The sequence below is a fragment of the Pan troglodytes genome, chromosome 8, assembly GCF_028858775.2.
Source record: "Pan troglodytes isolate AG18354 chromosome 8, NHGRI_mPanTro3-v2.0_pri, whole genome shotgun sequence".
Taxonomy (NCBI): Eukaryota; Metazoa; Chordata; class Mammalia; order Primates; family Hominidae; genus Pan; species Pan troglodytes.
This window is the reverse complement of record NC_072406.2, coordinates 43,947,437-43,962,029: the sequence shown is the minus strand read 5'-3', so window position 1 is coordinate 43,962,029 and position 14,593 is coordinate 43,947,437. Positions and strand designations below refer to the sequence as shown.

General features: G+C 37.4%; 1 protein-coding gene across 21 annotated transcripts in view; it reads left to right on the top strand.

Annotated features, from left to right (window-relative positions):
• Positions 1–14,593, top strand: part of ZNF438 (zinc finger protein 438) — a 186,920-nt gene that overhangs the window by 52,883 nt on the left and 119,444 nt on the right. For 5 of the 21 annotated variants that reach the window (XM_063781538.1, XM_054660930.2, XM_063781534.1 and 2 more), the window contains one exon: positions 4,826–4,884. The exons of 12 other annotated variants lie outside the window; for them this stretch is intronic. The gene's annotated coding sequence lies outside the window, so the exon portion shown is untranslated. Of the gene's footprint in view, positions 1–4,807; positions 4,885–14,593 lie in introns of those variants that run through there. 4 more of the 21 variants (XM_063781546.1, XM_063781545.1, XM_016962889.4 and 1 more) reach the window with 3 other exon arrangements.

Below are 14,593 nucleotides of genomic sequence, written 5' to 3'. Positions count from 1 at the left end.
TTTGTTCTTTTTGCTTAGGATTGTCTTGGCTATGCAGGCTCTTTTTTTGTTCCATATGCAGTTTAAAGTAGTTCTATCCAGTTTTGTGAAGAAAGGCAGTGGTAGCTTGATGGGGATAGCATTGAATCTATAAATTACTTTGGGCAGTATGGCCATTTCCGTGATATTGGTTCTTCCTATCCATGAGCATGGAATGAAAACTGAAATTACTTTTTGTTCCGTAAGCTGCAGGATGGATATCGTGTTAGCAGGCATGAAAACAACATTAATGTCCTTGTACATCTCCATTAGAGCTGTTGGGTGACTAGGTGCATTTTCATTGAGCAATAATATTTTGAAAGGAATCTTTTTCTCTGAACAGTGACTCACAACAGTGGGCTTAAACTATTCAGCAAACCATACTGTAAACAGACATGCTGTCATCCAGGCTTTGTTGTTCCATTTACAGAGTAGTGTAGATTTAGCATAATTATTCATGGCCCTAGCATAATTCTTAATGGCCTCAATGCAAATGAAACAGCCTTATATTCGAAGACGATATCATATAAGACTTTCATAGCTAGAGAGGGAGAGTCAATGCTTGGCTTCAAAGCTTCAAAGGAGAAGCTGACTCTCTTGCTAGGGGCTAATGCAGCTGGTGACTTGAAGCCAATGTTCATTTACCATTTTGAAAATAATACACACTAGAAATATGGATAAACTTCAAAAACATTATACTGAGTAAAATAAGCCAGATACAGAACACCACAACTGATTCCATTTACTGCTCTAGGTTAGTATATCAGAAGTGTGAGAAGAGATAAATTTACTGTATGGTGACAAACAGTGGACAAGTTGTTGCATGCAGCTAAGGGTGGGTTGTGATTGATCTGGAGGCAGTACAAGGGAACTTTTTGGGATAATGGTTGTGTTCTATATCTTGATTCTGGTGGTGATTATATGGAGATATAAATTTGTCCAAACCCACTGAAAAGTACACTTAAAATTTATATATTTTATTATATGCAAACTATTATCTCAGTAACAATGCTTAAAAAAACCCTGGTACACAAATTTTGAAAGTTATTTTACTAGCAAAAGATTAACTTCTGTCTAATGTTAGAAGACCTTTGTGTAATGCTAAAACTTAGTCATCCTGAAAAATCCATTTAGATAAATCAGTGTATACAATATACATAAAAAATATATGAATTAGAAGTCCTTAAATAAGGAAAGAGAGTAGATGAATTCTCAATATACTTTCTAGTCTGTAGTTTGATGTATTGGAATCCTCAGAATGAATTGGTGTACATTTCCAGTTTCTTGAATCGATGTTTGGTAGTACCCTTGACACTAAGAAGCAGCCAGATAAAATGAAATAATTACAACCGGTTCTTGGTTCTGCTTTCGTGTTCTTAACTTCTTGAGTTGACTTTTATTTCATGTTTTTTAACTAGAAAAACTGGTTAGAAGACATACCAACATACCAATGTCCCTTAGAATCTTTTTTTTTTTTTCCGGAGACGGAGTCTTGCTCTGTCACCCAGCCTGGAGTGTAGTGGCACGATCTCGGTGCACTGCAACCTCGGCCTCCCAAGTTCAAGCAATTCTCTGCCTCAGCCTTCTGAGTAGCTGGGACTACAGGTGCCCGCCACCATGCCCGGCTAGTTTTTGTATTTTTAGTAGAAACGGGGTTTCACCATATTAGCCAGGCTAGTCTCGAACTCCTGACCTTGCGATCCGCTAGCCTCGGCCTCCCAAAGTGTTGGTATTACAGGCGTGAGCCACCGTGCCGGGCCCAGAATCTATTTCTTCTTTTAGGAGTGGATCCCCTAGAGTTTAGCTAAGCACATGGCTCCCTATCTAGAAACTGTGCTTCTCTGCTTCTTTTACAGCAACATGTGGCTGTGTGACTAATGAGAGGTTAATGGTAATGTGTGTAAGATCACCTCCGTTAAGACAAGCCACTTACCCTAGACTTTCTTTTTTCCTTTTCTGCTGGCTGGGATGTTACACCAGTTACAGTAGCCATCTTAGTTGGAAACTACTTTGGAAACGACGTGGAAGATGGCAGGGCCAGCCTGGGTCCACAGATGATCTTGTGAAACACACCTTCCCCTGTCACCCCGTATTTTGGCATGAAAAAGAAGAATTTCTTTCTCACTTGAGCTACTTTTGAGTCTCTTTGTTATGGCAGAAAGTTTATACGCTAATATAAAATGGAAAGCATTTCAGAGTTTTAAGTTTTTCTTTATACTCTTTGCTATATTCTCTATATATTGGTATGGTGTTCTCAATTAAAGTAGTTTTTAAAATACATATGATTACATGCCAAGAGTTCCTTTTTGATTAATTATTTGAGAGAATGTTTTGCAAATTTCCAAGTTACCTTTAAGCTTTTGGTATTAATAATAGAATGATGTTAATATATGGCATTCTGCTTTTCTAGATTTTTACGGTTGTATTTCTGGACTAGCCTGTGACCAGTTTTCGTAAAGTTACACAGACCTTTTTAAAGAAGTTTTCTTTATGAGATACCTAAATACCTATTATGTTGTTGAACTTTATTATGTTTTTGTCTGATCTCTCAAAGGCTTAAAGTTGTAAATCACTGATTTCTTCCATCAATTTTAATTATTTATAGTTCCATAAGTTTTTATTTTGGCGTATATGTTAATGTGTTATGTGTTATTTACTGTTAGCATCTCAATTGAGGATTATACCTCTTATCAGAGTGATATGACTTCTTTTTTTTTTTCATTAAATAAAGGGTCTTGCTTTGTCACCAAGGCTGGAATGCAGAGGCACGATCATAGCTCATTGCACCTTCCAATCTCTAGGGCTCAAGTGGGCAATCCTCCTGGCTAGCTGGTACTATAAGTGTGCCACTACACCTGGCTAATTTTTCCTTTTAATTTTTTGTAGAGATAGGGCCTTGCTATATTGCCCAGACTGGTCTTGAACTTCTGGCCCCAAGCGATCCTTCTGGCCTAGCCTCTCAAAGTGCTGGGATTACAGGTGTGTGCCACTGCACCCAGCCATGACTTTCTAATTTATGACTTGTGTTTTGTTTTAGCTGACATTGATATTGCTACCTTAGTTTATATTTCTCCATAAATCTGTGCTTCCCGTTATATTTACACTTTCTTTGTCATTACTTTTAGATATGTTTCCTAAAAGTAGAACATACTTGGATTTTATTTTTTATCCTAAAAAGAACTTTGTCTCTTAACAAATATTTAATGCATTTAAATTTGTTTCCAAATTGTTCTAATTGGTTTTATTGATCTTTTCAGCTTTTTGTTTGAAATTCTTCCTTGTTTTCATTGTGTTTTGGATTTTTTGCTGTTTTGATTTAAAGTTTTATGTTTAATTTGGTTTTCATTTTTAACTTATTGGGCATCTAAGGCTTTGAAATCTAAGGATTATTTTAAATTTTTTTTAACTTTAAATTTATATGACACCTATCATTAACAGTTAAGAATAGGATGGTATCTCTTGATAAATGAGAAATTTAATATGTTTTTACTTATCTGCTTCTGTTTTCCTTAATATGATCTAAGATTTTTAACTCAAGACTGTTACTAAATTATAATTTTAAATAATTTATGCACAATTTATTTTATTAACTTTTATATGGGCATAAAGAATATGAAAACCCTAAGTTGTCACAACCTTAATTTCTACTTTTTCAAGTATTTATCAAAAGGAATCTTAAACCATCAAAATTATATTCTGATATCCTATTACTTATTATTTTGATTTATTTTCATATTATATCTTTAAAAAATACTGTTTTCATTTTTTCTGTTGCCCACATTCAAACTATTTCTTTGCTCATTAGACTAGGAGAAAAGAAGTAGAAATAGTCAGATTTGAAATTAAGATACCAAATTATGTATTTGGTATTTTCTGTAGCAAAGTCTAAGGTCTGGAACATGTTTAGGATTATTGGATTAATGGATTTTATGGTGATGGGTTTTATGGGGAGAATTACCAGTTATTTAGTAGCTTGTAAGCTTGTGTCCTAAGATGTCCCTGTCAATTACTGCATCAGGTAACACAGGGCGTGGCACTTAGATTCTCACTGGTATTTGTTCAGTGACAGAAGCTGTCCTCTGTTGCTTTCGAGTCTCTAAGACTGTTTTCCCCATCTTGAATGTGCCTAGTCATCTGACCTCCTCTCAAATGGGCACCAACTTCATTCTCTCTGTATAATAAGGGACCTTGTATGGGGCTTTCCTAGTTTTTTTCAGAACATGCTTGAGGACCATTTAGGGAAGCAGGGTCTTAGAGGACATTCAGTCTTGTCTTGGAAACAGTGGGGAAGGAAGAACTCTGTAGCAGTTGCTAGGGGTAATATTATATCTTTAAGAAAACAATGCTGTCACTAAGTTACTTTTAGACATGGAAGGCTTCTCTTTAATTTTTTTTTTTCTTTTTTAGTGGTTGATTATGTAGCTAGACTACCAAGAGGTAGGGAGTGAAGTAAAGCTGAGAACAGCCTCTCCAGGATTATCAGGTTAGGGTGATGTTCTTGGCAAGAGACTGGATTTAGTGTGGTATTCTGGAAAGCACATGGGCTGAGGAGGCAGGAGACCTTTATTCTAATTTTGGTTCTCTGTTCTTGTTTCTAACTGTGGCAAACCATTTAACTTTTGTGAGTCTCAGACTAGATTTATTAAATGAGGAATCTGACTCAAAGATCCTTTCTAACTTTAAAATTCTGTGTCTGACCAGAGGACCAGGGTAGAACAAGGAGGTTTCTACTCAATAGCATTTTTATTTTTAATTTCATTTTGTAAAGTCAAGAGGAATAAACCATTTATCTTACTGCTTTGAACAGGAGGATTAGAAGAAGGAATCATATGTGGCTCACATGTTTATGTTCTGACTTCGTATTAGGTAAGTGACATGACGCATGTTGCAGTCGATTGCCCCTATTGTAACACATGGAAATAATCTGGTACTAGAGTGACTCAGAGGAATGTTTGTTGTTGTTGTTGCTTGTTCTGTTTTTGTTTTCTTGAAACGATTTTACTCCATCACCCAGGCTAGAGTGCAATAGCTTGATGATAGCTTACTGCAGCCTTGAACTCCCAGGCTAAAGCGATCCTCCCACCTCAGTCCCCTGAGTAGCTGGGACTACAGGCGCGCATCACCAGCCTTGGCTAATTTTTTTATAGAGATGGGGTCTCCCTGTCTTAAACAGGCTGATCTCAAACTCTTGGTCTGAAGCAATCCTCCTGCCTTGGCCTCCCAAAATGTTGGGATTATAGGCCTGAGCACCTGCACCTAGCTGGGAATGTTAAATCACCATTTTTTTCCTGGAGAAAACTTGACAGAACTATTTATCTAGATTCCCAGAAGGTTATCACCTTTTCCACTGGGATATGTGTGTGTCTCAAAATTGAGGGTACTGGGAGGTAGGCCTGTTGTGTGCTACCAATCAGCCATTAGGCTGCAGGTCACACTGAACATCTTTCATTGAACTCCTGAGTGGTGAAACGGCTGCTAGCACTAAAGTTGTGTTTCACAAGGGCAGTAACAGGATGCTGCCCTAGCTGGCTATCTGTTGTAAGTTGAGCTGGGCATGGTCACACGCAGGGTGGGCAGAGAGAGTTCTCAAATAATGAACATGTCACAGTTGTGAAAGAGCTGGGAACGAGTGCTGACTGAATAAAATCTATGCAGCAAAGGGTGACTCTTTTTGAAGAAAGACTTTGTTCTGCCCAGATTCTGGAGGAAGAGCCACCAGAACAGCACAGAAAAGACTGGACAGTGGGCTTTGGTTGCTTTTCTTCTCCGTAGTCATCACATTGAGGACTAAAAATTAGTTGAAAAGTTTTATTTCCCTCTCTATCAAGAGCTTCCGGGGGTGGGAGAGAGTTGTTTCATTTCAGAAATGTGTTTTGTTTTAGTAGACACGTATCATGAATTGAATAAATGCAAATAAAATTCAAAATAAATTAGAAACTTGAATTTAAAAATATATGTGATAGGCTTTTAAGTGCCACTGTATGGTAGGCTCTGGTAGGGATGCAGAGATCAACATTCAGTAAAGTCTGCCCTCAGGAACTTGGGTGAGGCCAACATATAAATGGCTAATATTTATTATGTTTCATTCAGTTTTTGTGGAGTATCTACTCTATGCAAGGCAGCAGGACTTACAAAGTAAGGCAGAGGAGATTGAGTCTCTGTTCTCAAGGCATTTATAGTCCTGAGGGATATGAATATATAGGTAACTAGAGTGCCAGGTACATGAGGGCATACAGGGGAGAATAATAGAATGTGTGGGATTGACTGTGTTCTGAGATTAGAGTGAGGCAGCCTCAAGGTGCCTATACTTTCAGATTTCTACAGTCTTTAAGTCTTCTAGAACTACAGCGTTAACTACTGGAGGAAACATTATTGTATGTTTTTGTAGGTATAGCTGCTTTATATTAATGAGTCCATAGCTGAGCATCTGGAAGGAAAAAAAATTGTTGATACATGTGCTTTCTGTATTCAGCTGATGATGATGATGATGATGATTGAATTGCCCTCTACTAGCTACAAATTATATCTAGAATTTTAAATTTGAAATTAAAGAGAGACACCTTTTGATCAAACATTGTTCCCTATTAAGTTACAGTAAAAGTCTTTCTTGAACTTTAAATCTATTAAAAAGAGATTGCATGGCCTCCCATAATCATTGAATCCCATGGCTCTTTGAGGTAGGGATTTCCTATTCAGCCCAGTGTCCTCCTATTCAAGTACGAGGCTGCTTTCTCTCTGTCATCATTGAAGTGTTGGTCTTTTTGGACAACAGTAGAGGCCTGTAATTTATTTTAAGCTGGATTTGTAAATTGAAGGGGCCCAGGCTGAGTCTGGCCCATGGTACATGTGGCTTACCTCCATGCCTGAGCCACAAAAGGCCCACTATTTGCTGTTTTTAGGGAGTTAATAAGAGCTTTTGTGACATAGTTCATACACACTTTATTGGCTAAAATCTAGATGATCTGAAGGAAAAAGAATACGTTGCAAAAGTCAAAGTTATGGCTGTGAACTAGAAGAAAAGTGAAAAATATAAAAACTGTCACAAATGGTACAAATAAGAATTAGAAATTAGCAAGAGCACAGAAGCAGAGGTTTTTAAATTATAGCACTCCTTAAGACATTTTAAATTGTTATAATGATTTCAAATAGGTAAACTTTTGGTCTTAAAAGGAATCAAGGGGCTGGGCGTGGTGGCTCATGCTTGTAATCCCAGCACTTTGGGAGGCCGAGGCACGTGGATCACGAGGTAAGGAGATTGAGACCATCCTGGCTAACAAGGTGAAACCCCGTATCTACTAAAAATACAAAAAATTAGCCAGGCGTGGTGGTGGGCACCTGTAGTCCCAGCTACTCGGGAGACTGAAGCAGGACAATGGCGTGAACCTGGGAGGCAGAGCTTGCAGTGAGCCAAGATTGTGCCACTGCACTCCAGCCTGGGTGACAGAGCAAGACTCCATCTCAGAAAAAAAAAAAAAAAAAAAAAAATAGAATCAAGGGTTCTACTTTCTGTGTGTAGTTTATTAAATGTAAACACATACAAAATTTAAGGGGAAAAGGTAATCTTTTTATGTGAAACTGTTTTGATTTATGGCTTCCGAGACTTTGAAAGCCTCTTTGCACCTTGATTAAATACACCGAGTGGTTTTAAAACCTAATAAAATTGTTGGGGGGTGGCATAGGCAGATATTTTTAATATAGCAATTAGGAATATCATAAAGAAGATTAAAGCAGTTTGTAACATAAGCCTTGAATAGTATTACTAAATAAAGAAAATGAGGTTTTAGAAATTTGAACACGTTAACTATAAAAAAAGTAAACTTTTTTTCATGTAATACTGAAATCAACTATGGAATTGAAGAAACTATGATTTTTCTTTTTAAAATAAAATTATTTACAGAGGAAATTCATGAATACTTTGTTAAAAAACAAAAAGCATTTATTTATGTCAGGCTAAAGTTCCATTTGACTACCACCCTTCTGTCTCCCCAGAGATCATCATTTTGCTATTTATTCGTCCAAATTGTCTTCTAAATATTTTTATGCATATATATGTATACATACCACAGATGGATATGTTTTTTGTTGATGTTTAAACACAGAATGTTGATTGCTGGTTCATTTTAAATATGGCCTTCCATTGTTATGTTTTATTTTTAATACTTCTGCAATATTACTAATAGCAGCTGACACCGTGTAGTTACTATGGGCTAGGCGGGATGCTTAGCATTTTTCATATAATTTAGCCTTATCTTCATAATAACCTTCAGAAGTAAAATAGTTTATTTTATATGAATAAAATTCTACCTTTAGTATACCTTTCATTTACAGTAAATTACTAATGCCAGTAGTTTAGCATTCTTTAATAAGATTTCTACCAAAACATTTGGAATGATTTTTTAAAATTGCTAAGACTGTAACTGCCAGTTCTGTTACACTTTTTATTCTTGTGCAGTTGGCCTTTACCAAGTCCCCAGAGTCGGGTGTCTGCTTGCTAAACCAGAAAGCTGGAGATATGAGGATGATTCTTGCTCAACTTTTAGGAATGAAGTGGTAGTATGTGTCCTATTTGACTGATTTTAAATGAGGAACAGACAACCCCAGACATTTCCTCACTAGTTAATGGTTTGAAAAGCCTATGCCTGTGATGATGTCCATTTTGGGGACAGTTATAGGAGACAAGACTTAGATTGAAGGTGGTTCCCTTTTGAAAGAAGTCTTCCATTGTGCCCTTGGTCATACCAGTATGAAGAGATAAAGACGCTGCAATAGGAACTCCAAGAATTTTTATGGGAATTGGTAGAAAGGGGTATTGGGTAGGTTGAGAGAAAAAAAGGTTGTGCTTATGTATATGCTGATTTTGGAGTTTGGATGAGGATATTTTCCACATTTCATGACAAAATAAAGAGCTGTTAGTGAATGGGATAGCTCTCGGAGAGTTTTAAGTCTGAGCTCTGCTGCTTAACTAGCTGTGTGACTTTGAACAGGTTCATGACACTGTTTTAATCAAATAATAATATTCACTTCATACAGCTGTAGGGTCGAAATTACATAAAGTACGTTAGACATTGCTAAGTGTTTTATAAATGTGCTAGTATTAGGTGGTGTTCTTACTGTTTTCATTAACATAACTGTTGTCAAAATCTTCTACAGTTCACCTCTATACCAAAGACTTAACCTACTTGCTTCTATCCTTTATTACTTGAGAAAGGTTACTATATTAGGGTTCTGTTATTTTCAGAATAGTGAAAGAGGACCTATCACCTCTTTTAACATTTAACAAATATTGAAGGCCTAATATATGTGTGTGTGTGTATATGTGTGTGTGTGTGTGTGTGTGTGTGTGTGTGTGTGTATCAGCCAGCATTTCTTCTGGCTGAATGCTAGTAAAGAAAGGATCATTTATATTAATAGTAACTCTGGAGGAGAGAAGAAGGTCCCAGTAAATATCATTTGCCAAAGGTCTCAGTAAATATCATTTCATTGTCATCATTAGTCTTCATAGGCTTTTTAAAATCTTTTTTGTCTTCAAGATTTAAAAAAGCATTAATTATTAATATCTGTCCATTTATGCAAGTATTTATAAATAAATGAATTTGTAAATGGTTATGATGAGACACTGAAAAAAAAAAACAATAAAAACTTACCTTGCTTTGGTTTGGTTTTGGTTTTGGTTATAATAGCTTTGAAGTCACAAATAACATTCAATGGGAGTATGAGGTTTTTATGTTTAATAGGATGGAACATGGGTTAAAAATGTTAAGAAGTGCTCATTTCCAGAGTAAGCTCTCATTTTCAGCTGAGGAGACTGAGCTCCACTGAGCTTGCATTTGGTATACTTCGGGGTCCACATTCTAATGGGGAACTGATTCTTGCTGGAAACCCAATCAAAAGTGTGGTTTATTCTGGGTTTGTTTAAAATTTTCCTTCCCACTGTTCTGTTTTCCTAATATAAGTATTATAGCAATTTAGAATTCATGGAAAGAATGAGCACCTTTAGCTTCTTACAGTGTCATGAGACTGCATATTTGTTATTCAGTGTTCAAGAAATTAAACATCAGTTGTTTAAGGCAACTAGGAAGTCTACAGTTTAATCTCATTTACTGTTATATAGTGATATGCCATTTAGTATATGAAAACACTGTGGGTATAGGCTGTTGCTTGAAGCAGACTATGTGTGCTTTGGAGGGGGCACTTTGCCAAGGGAAAAAATCTTTTGATTTTTTTGTTCCCTCTTCTGGAGAGTTCTCAAAATCTATCCTTTTGACTTTTATTGGCAGTTGTCATTTTCATCGTCATCTCCACATTCTTTTATTTTTTTTTGACTTACTCTGTGGCAAACCATCTCTAGCCTGAAGTTATACCAATGAAAAAAAAATCTTATTTCAAAGTGACCCATGAAATTCCATTCCATATTTTAAATGTGTCACATTGGAAATGCCACTTTTTTCTCCATTGTATTTTTGTTACCCTAACCCATGCCCTCACCATCTGAGGACTGTGTGTATTTTTAAAATTAATAGCTCTCATACTCACTGGTTTGTGGAAACTGAGCATTTCCCCTTTATCCAGAGGCAGTTGTGTTAAGTGTCTTGTTTTCTTCAGATCCCAACCACGGGTCTCTAAAGGTATCTAAGATCTGTATGGTCACATCTGCTTTTCCAAGTACCAGCTAGAAATATTTTACCTTGCCTTCACTATAGCTAGGCTATAATAAAGTTTACAATCAGAGGCCGGGCACGGTGGCTCACGCCTGTAATCCCAGCACTTCGGGAGGGCTAGGCGGGCGGATAACCTGAGGTCGGGAGTTTGAGCTAGCCAGACCAACATGGAGAAACCCCGTCTCTACTAAAAATACAAAATTAGCCAGGTGTGGTGGTGCATGTTTGTAATCCCAGCTTCTCAGGAGGCTGAGACAGGAGAATCGCTTGAACCCGGGAGGTGGAGGTTGTGGTGAGCCGAGATCGCGCCATTGCACTCCAGCCTGGGCAACAAGAGCGAAACTCCGTCTCAAAAAAAAAAAAAAAAAAGTTTACATTCAGTTAAATTCTCTAAGCTTCTGGCTTAGAATATTGAAGAAACTTTTACATAGAGTAGATAAAGGATGGGAGTAGGAATTTCTGATTTGATTGTGTGTTATTGTGGAAAGAATGCTTTCCCTACAGACTGACTAGGAACAAGATGTTTAAACATAAGCCAGGGTAGAGACCTGTTTGGTCAGCTTTATAGGAGCCACGTTTCCCTACTTAGGATGAGTTTGCCAACTATCCCATCAACCTACCGCTGCCTGATCCTTCAAGTGTCTTTGGAATTTTTACTTAGGGCACTGTTGGGTAAGGCAGTGATATAGTACATATGTAGCAATTAGGCTAGAGGCTGTTTTGCGGAGCAGCATGATTTTATCATGCCGTTATAAATTTATGCTGTGCTCTGTGTATATATATATAAAATGTCTTTTTTTCCCCTTTTTCTCCATCCCTCTCTGCTCTTGGCTTGTATATTCACATAACTGGGCAGCAGCAGGACTTCATTTATCACAGGCAGTGGGAGGGGGTACAGAGATATGAAAGGGTTACTGTTCACATTTCCTGTGTAGTTCCTTCTGATCTTACTGAGTTGTAATTCCTTTCTTGATGTTAAACATTCCCAGGCTCCAGTAACCTTCTGGCCTGCTTGCACTGGCCAGGTGTGTCCCAGGTGATCTTGTAGGCGAACCTCCTGTTTTTAAGACAAGAAATCGCCGCTTCCTTCATGAGATAGGCTAAATGTTCATTCCTTTGCAGTCCCAGAAGAAATCCTTTAATTTAAAACAACACCAGAGCAGTAACATATTAGTTTTAAAATTAAAATTTAGCAGCCATATTTGTTGTCAGGTTAATTTTGTAGATTTTTGAATCTATTCATTCGTAGTTTAGTGAGTTTCTGGTTGAATGAAACCCTATTGCTATATTAAAGATTACATCTTTTCTTCTTAAAACACACTTTAAAAATGGGTTTTAATTCTAAAAGGATAAATTTTGGCCCTACCATCTTACTTTTAGCCTACTTATCAGTAGATCATTTTAAGTTGCCTCAGATGCAAAGCAGCTTAACTGTAACTACAATATTTCTGCTTTTCTTTACTAGTCAGCTGTTAGAAGTTTATAGTTGAGCGTTGGGGAGATACTTATTTCCTTTTTCTCTGGTTTTAAAAGTATATACCGGCTCTTCTTTTCCCCACAATTTAAAGTATATAAATTTTTGTGGTTGGCAAAAAGGCTTTCTGTTTTTGCCTTTTCCTCTAAAGTTTTAGAAGAAAATATTACGCCATGGAGCATAAGAATGGGTCAGCAGCTAATTTACAGGGAAAAGGAGTACTTTTGCCAATGCTGCCTTAATCTCAGGTAAAGAGCTTTTGTTTGGACAAGGCTCCAAGGGTAAGTTTATTCTTACTGCTTATAGCACATCTCTTTGTCCTCAGTCATCAACTTGGGAACCTAGGGACTTGGGGAGTGAAATGAAACAGTATCTCTTTGAAAGAGTTTCTAGGATAATTTTAAGTTTGCTAGTGTGTAGGCAAAGTAAACTGTCTGCATTGCTCTAAGCAATGAGATAAAATATTTTTAGTGTACCTTAACTGTCTGGAATACAGTTTTACAGGGGGGTGGGTAGATGAATTTTTGGATTAAATCTGTTTAAATCTGCTTTAAAGAGCCAACATGAATTGCTGATATTGATCATTTACCTTTAGTTCCCCAGTGCCTAATACAGAGCCTGTTACACAATAGGTTTTCTTTCTTTCTTTCTTTTTTTTTTTGAGATGGAGTCTTGCTCTGTTGCCCAGGCTGGAGTGCAGTGGCGCAATCTCAGCTTACTGCAAACTCCACTTCCCAGGTTCAAGCCATTCTGCTGCCTCAGCCTCCCGAGTAGCTGGGACTACAGGTGCGTGCCACCACACCTGGCTAATTTTTTGTATTTTTAGTGGAGACAGGGTTTCACCGTGTTAGCCAGGATGGTCTTGAGCCCCTGACCTCATGATCCACCCGCCTCGGCCTTCCAAAGTGCTGGGATTACAAGCATGAGCCACCACGCCCGGCCCCTTGATTCTTTTTAACAGCAAAAGTTTGCCTATTTAAAATCATTTTTTTCTTTTTTTTGAAACAGGAGCTCACTCTGTCACCCAGACTGTAGTACAGTGGCATGATCATAGCTCACTGTAGCCTCAAACTCCTGGGCTCAAGTGCTCCTCCCACCTCAGCCTCCTAAGTACCTGAGATTACAGGCAAATGCCACCAAGCCCTACTTATTTTTTCATTTTGTAGAGACAGGGTCTCGCTATATTGCCCAGGCTTGTCTAGAACTCCTGTTCTCAAGTGATCCTCCCACCTTGGCCTCCAAAGTGCTGGGTAATTTTAGGCAGTGGGTTTTCAATAATGGTTTGTTGAATGAATGAATGAGACTGCCAGATTACTTTTGTAGATTCTATTTTTTTTACAGTATTGCTAATAGTAAAGAGTGATGCATTTAGTACGTACATCTTTGTATTTTTAAAAATCATTTCAACTTTTATTTTAGATTCAGGGGGTACATGTGCCACAAGATTTGTTACATGAGTATATTGTGTGATGCTAAGGTTTGGGTTATGGATGATCCTGTCACCTAGGTACTGAGCATAGTACCCAATAGTTAACTTTTTCAACTCTTGCCTCCCTCCTCCCTCTCTCCTTCCTCTAGTAATCCCCGGTGTCTATTGCTGCCATCTTTGTGTCCATGTGTATGTAATGTTTCACTCCCACTTATAAGTGAGGACATGCAGTACTTAATTTTCTGTTCCTAAGTTAATTCACTTAGGATAATGGCCTCCAGCTGCATCCATGTTGCTGCCAAGGACATGATTTTATTTTTTTATGGCTACATAGTATTCCATGATGTATATATACCACGTTTTCTTTGATGGACATCTTGGTTGATTCCATGTCTTTGCTATTGTACATAGTGCTGTCATGAACATAGGAGTTCATGTGTCTTGTTTGTAGATTTATTTTCCTTTAGGAAATGGGATTGCTGGTTGGATGGTAGTTCTGTTTTTAAGTTCTTTGAGAACTCTCCAAACTGCTGTCCACAGTGGCTGAGCTAATTTACATTCCCACCAGCAGTTTATAAGAATTACCTTTTCTCTGCAGCCTCACCAGCATATTATTTTTCGACTTTTTAATAATAGCTATTCTCACTGGCGTGAGATGGTATCTCATTTTGGTTTTGATTTGCATTTCTCCGATGATCAGTGATGTTAAACATTTTTTCATATGTTTGTTGGCTGTTTTTATGTATTCTTTTGAGAAGTGTTTATGTCCTTTGCCCACTTTTTAATGAGGTTATTTGCTTGTTGAATTGCTTAAGTTCCTTATAGATTCTGGATATTAGACCTTTGTTGGATGCATAGTTTTTGAATATTTTCTCCCATTCTGTAAGGTCTGTTTATGCTGTTGATAGTTCTTTTGCTGTGCAAAAGCTCTTTAGTTTAATTAGGTCTCACTTGTCAATTTTTTTGTTGCAATTGAGGTCTTAGCTACAAATTCCTTGCCAAGGCCAGTGTCCA